The sequence below is a fragment of the Scyliorhinus torazame genome, chromosome 15, assembly GCF_047496885.1.
Source record: "Scyliorhinus torazame isolate Kashiwa2021f chromosome 15, sScyTor2.1, whole genome shotgun sequence".
In the NCBI taxonomy this organism is placed as follows: Eukaryota; Metazoa; Chordata; class Chondrichthyes; order Carcharhiniformes; family Scyliorhinidae; genus Scyliorhinus; species Scyliorhinus torazame.
In genome coordinates this window covers 176587304-176593312 of record NC_092721.1, presented here as the reverse complement: position 1 = coordinate 176593312, position 6009 = coordinate 176587304, and positions in this window count along the sequence as shown.

Sequence of the window (6009 nt, the reverse complement as noted above, 5' to 3'; positions counted from 1 at the left end):
TGGGGCATCAGACCCAATGTAACATTCACCAATAAGTCAACAAAATGAAGAAAGGGTGAGATTTGTGATTCTGAATTAAAGGCATGGAACTGAAGAACTTGTGCTGACTATGCATCTCAACTGTGTAATTCTGAGCACAGTTGCACATGTCAATGGTTGAATGTGTTTTCTAAACTCTCTCACATTTGATGAAGAAGAAATTTAGGGAAAATAAAATAAACTTTGTGCATGTCTGAACAAAACCGCAGAATGCCGTAAAGACCTTTACAGCCAATTAAGTACTTTTTAAAAAAAATTCCAATTAAGGGCAATTTAGCATGACCAATCCACCTACCCCTGCACATCTAGGGGTTGTGGGGATGAGACCCACGCAGAGATGGGGCGAAGATCTTATGAGGAAAGGCTGAGGGACTTGAGGCTGTTTTCGTTAGAGAGAAGAAGGTTAAGAGGTGACTTAATTGAGGCATACAAGATGATCAGAGGATTGGATAGGATGGACAGTGAGAGCCTTTTTCCTCGGATGGTGATGCCTAGCACGAGGGGACATAGCTTTAAATTGAGGGGAGATAGATATAGGACAGATGTCAGAGGTAGGTTCTTTACTCAGAGAGTAGTAAGAGCGTGGAATGCCCTGCCTGCAACAGTAGTGGACTCGCCAACACTAAGGGCATTCAAATGATCATTGGATAGACATATGGACGATAAGGGAATAGTGTAGATGGGCGTTCGAGTGGTTTCACAGGTCGGCGCAACATCGAGGGCCGAAGGGCCTGTACTGCACTGTAATGTTCTATGTTGAAGACTATGTTCCACACGGAAAGTGACCCAGGGCCGGGATCGAACCCGGGTCCTCAGCGCCGTGAGGCAGCAGCGCTTACTGCGCCACCATGCCACCGCATTAAGTACTTTTAAAATGTCACTTTTTGAATATACTCCTTTTGATGACCAACTATCTTCACTTGCTTCATGAAGTTAGGACAGGCCAATTTGCAGCTAATTGCACATCTTCAGCTCCATTCACAATTCCTCTAACAATGAAGCACTCTATGCCAGCCTGCAGCATGAATGATTTCCAAGTTGAAGCGGTAACTTGACCACAAAAAAAAGGTAGTTGAAACGTGTTGTGAAAGTTAATCATCTTTAATATATAAAAATAATGAAGTTTAAAATGTGGTATGGACTCGAAAACAGCAGCAGCTAGTTAAATGTCAAAATAAAAGTAACTGAAAAGAATCAGAACTAACGGAGTTAAATACAAATATATATAAGTAACAACAACTACTAACGTCCCAGCACTTATTAATTGATCAACAATGGATTTAAATAAGAAGATGCATAACAATAACACTCTAGCAAAAACAATGCTCCCTCTGGCCTTCAATGGAATCAGCATTGCCAACTAAACTATTAAAAACTTTGAGTAGTAGCACTAACAAAACATCACGGCCACGATACAGAGCAGAGTGACCAGTGATTCACCTACTGCCCCTGCTCAACCATCTTTAAGGCACAAATATGAAATGTGGCAATAAACTCATCATTGGACTGGAAAGCATTACGATCCCAACAGTGGCTAGGATAATAATCTTTATTGTCACTAGGCTTACATTAACACTGCAAGGACGTTACTGTGAAAAGCCCCTAGTCACCATATTCTGGCGCATGTTCAGGTACATGGAGGGAGAATTCAGAATGTCCAAATTACCTAACAGCACGTCTTTCGGGATTTGTGGGAGGAAAAAGGAGCACCCGGAGGAAACCCAGGCAGACACGGGGAGAACGTGCAGACTCCGCACAGACAGTGATCCAAGCCGGGTATCGAACCTGGGACCGTGGTGCTGTGAAGCCACAGTGCTAACCACTGTCCTACCGTGCTGCCTAAAACTGGACCAAAACCTCAATATTTTAATTTATTTGTAAGACTGCGGAAAGAATGATTCGCTCCAGGAGTGATTACACAAAGAAATAGGGATTTGGTATTTTTAAAACAAAACTTTATGAATACAATATTAAACTCTTTAACATCACACCCAGAAAGAACATCTTACAATTACCCCTTAAACATTACTATTCAATTTTTCATTAAACAACTAGAAGCATACAACTGTCAATTAATCTTAAAATTAGCATGGCATAGAGTAATACTTGCTTTATAAAATAAATTTGGCTCCTGTTAGAATCCCTTCAGACTCTGGCTGAATATCTTCAAAACACTGGTTCACCTACTTCTTGGGCCCCAGACAAGACTGCTCTGCTTTACATGTCCTAACTGTTTTATAACTATCCTACTGAGAGAGAATTGTGGACTCAGGGTCAGGCAGATCAGAAGTCAGCTCCTCTCTCTCCCAAAGCTGCTCCCAACAACTCACTGCCTCTCTGCATTTCCTGGGCTCCACCCAGCAACGAACCCATCTCCCCAAGCTGATTTTTAAAAAAAATCTCTGCAGGCTACAAAAGCACATTAACTCCACAGGGACTCTGAGTGAAACCACAGTCCATTAGCCCGGACTGAAAAATACATTCCTTTCTCAATTTCACCTTCTGGCTGCTAAACCCACCCAAACAAGACAGAATTCCTTTTTTTTTAAAAACATGACCATTGCAGTCAAACACACTAACCCCAGATTTTTAACCCTTAAATTGTCACAATATTTAGAAGCCAATATTCCTAAAATCCTCCATTCATCACAATAGACACACTCACAACATTAAAGAAGTTCAACTCCATTCAGGAGTAAAGAGTATTCATCAGCAACTGGTACTGAGCTCAATAATTGTTCCTTCCGTGATTGGTACATTATGATATCTGTATATACTGTATGCTAGATGCACTGCAGCAAATTCCAAATCTTACATTGGCAGCAACACCCAGTCCTATGAGCAGTGCTGCTGTTGTACCTCTTAGCAGCAAAGTCACAGGATCATTGTCACCTCAAAGTTATCTGAGAAGTGAAATCCTGACTCAAATCAGAAAATGCCATTACGCCATTGTCGTTGGGTCAAAATCCTGAAATTCTTCACCTAACACCATAATAGGAGCACTATCATCACAAGGACTATTAACAGATCAACGAGAAGATTCACCACCACCAAACCCCAGGCCAAGAAAGGGCGAGTAATAAATGCAGCCTTGCCCATAGTTCGAGACCACCAAAAAAGAGACCTTGGATCATTTTACTTCTTTTTATTAAAAAAATATTTTTATTCTCCATTTTCACATTTTCTTCAGAGTTTACACCCCACCAACAAGCAGTAAACGGTAATGAATACAATGTCAATCCCCTTATTAACAACAACGATCCCATCCTCCCACCACCCCAAACAACGGCCCACCTGACAATATAAGCATCAAATAAAACAAACCCAAGGTGAGGGAAAAAAGAAAAAGGAATCAGGAATTGCCTATGGTCACCATTGACATATACAGTCCAACCCCCAACCCCTCCCCCTAATATTCAATGCCATCCAATCCCCGAAAGAGTACCGTGAATGACATCCATGAATTGTAGACACCCCCCCCCCTGCCCCCACTCCCAGACTTCTCCCCTCCACTTCCTTTTGTAAACTCCTCCCCCCAACCTCGGTTCCTTCCCCCAACTTTTCACCCTGGCAAGACTCACCGGAATCTGTTCTACCAGGCTCCAATGGCCGCAGCCCCTCCCCCCACCTCGTTCCCGTGCACTGGCTGGCTTAAACCAGCCAGCGTGGAGGACCCCGCCCGGGTCTCCTTCCCCCTTGCCCGGTCCCAGGAAAACCAAGAAATCCCCTTCAGCACCCTACCCCCGCATTCACACCCAACCCCCGCATACACACCCAAGCCCCAAAGAACCATCATTGCAAATGAAAGTCCCATCTCTTCCCTTGTCCAAATACATACAATGTTGGCTCATTTAGTACATACACCAACACGAAGTGAAAAAATAAATTTACATGAGGCTACATCAGTACACAACCATTTCTCAATTCTGCCACAGTCTTTCTGCCTTCGCAAATTCTTCCGCTGTCCCAAATGTCCTTGGATTTGTAGGTCACCCTCAACTTAGCTGGATATACTATGCTGCACTGCACCTTGCTGATGTACAAGTGCCTTCTTCACCCAGCTGAAGGCAGCCAGTCTCCTCGCCAGCTCCACCGTAAAGTCCTGGTATATGTGTATACCAGCTCCAGCCCACTGCACCACCCACTTCTGCTTTGCCCAGCACAGGACCTTATCCTTCACGCTGTACCTACAGAAACACAGAGTCACTACTTTTGGTGGCTCACTCGCCTTTGGTATAGGCCTCCACGACCGATGAACCCGATCCAGTTCATATCGGGAGGGATCGTCCCCCTCCCCCAATAGCTTCGCCAACATCGTGGCAAAATACTCCGTCGGCCTCGGGCCTTCCACCCCTTCGGGCAGACCCACAATTCTCAGATTCTGTCGCCTGCATCTGTTTTCCAGGTCTTCCATTTTGCCTCGCAGACCCTTGTTGGTCTCTTATCACCTTCCGCAGCTCCTTCCCCATCAAGGTGAGTCGATCACTGTGCTGCGATAATGCCTCTTCCACTTCCTTCAGTGTCTCACCTTGCTCCTGCACCTCCGCCACTACGCTCGATACCGCCGCCCTCACCGGGACAAACGCCTCCTCCACCAGCACTTTCAATACCGCCCCCATCTCCTTCTTCATCGCTTCCATGTGCTTTGTGAACTGTTTTTCCAAGTTCCACAGCCATCACCTTGGTCATTTCTTCTGCCGTGAGCAACGCGGCCTCTCCTGGTGCCCCAGCCGCCGCTTTCCTTGCTGTCCCCGCGCTGACCTTTCCACTCCCCGGCAGATTTTCATGAACCACTTTTCTCACAGCTGTTTTGTTCCCCAACTTGGACATTTCACCTCACTGTGCTTTCTTACTGCTTTTGCAGCCTCCGTTGCCCCTGGGATCGGACGTTAAGACCTCAAAAATTCCGTTCCCGAACGGGAGCCCTCCAGTGAGCGGCTGCCTCCCGCCCGCCGTCACCGGAAGTCTTCAGATCATTTTACTTCTGATTATTCATTTGTCTTCTAATTAAAGTTGATACTGATATTTGGGGGTTAACTGAATTACCAAGACGTTTAGGAAAAAGTTGCCTCCTTTATGATTTCACTACAACCTTTTCAAAGCTGCATGAAACTGTGAGATCAGTGGGTTGTATAATGGAGCATCAGAAATAATGGTCATAGAAAGTAGCAGTTAAATTACTTAAACAGCTATGTAAGCTCCTGCATATATAAGGGGAAAGTAGGCCCAGGTATATTCAATTGTTTTTCGATAGAATGGATGCTCGGAATGCGAGAATAGCACATTTCAATTATCAAGTATCCAGCATCTTTATTTGTGGACTGTCGTAAAGGAGTCCTTCTCTGCTTCTGCACTCTCCTAATTCCCCACTTGCAATTCTGAATTATCACTACCATAAACCTTTATGATGACAGCAATTTCTTATGTGGGAGTGCTCATGACAAATCAAACTGTGCATATGTTGGAAAGAATGGATTTGCCAAACTCGGACTTTTTCAGATTCTCTAGCCTTCTGTTTTTACCAAAGTGCTCAAACTATCAGTTAAACAACATATATATGCAATTTGACATGTTTCATTTGATAAATTGACCGACAAAAATATGAAATAGATAATTATCATGAATCGCTCCCTGAGAACGTGGAACAGTGGTTATTTACTGCTGCCTACAGCGCTGAGGACTGGGTTCAAATCCCGGGTCACCTTCCGTGTGGAGTTTGCACATTCTCCCCGTGTCTGCCAGGGTTTCACCTCCAGAACCCAAAGTTGTGCAGGTTAGGTGGATTGACCGCGCTAAATTGGCCCTTAATTGGAAAAAAATAATGATTGGGTACTCTAAAAAAAAATTTGCAAAAAATTTTTTTAATGAATTGCTCGCTGAAAACTGAGTCTTTGGCGATCACTTGCTAACGAGTATGATTGTCCATCTAAGAAACTCTGTGTGTCTGTGTGGGGGTGGGTGTTGGTTTCC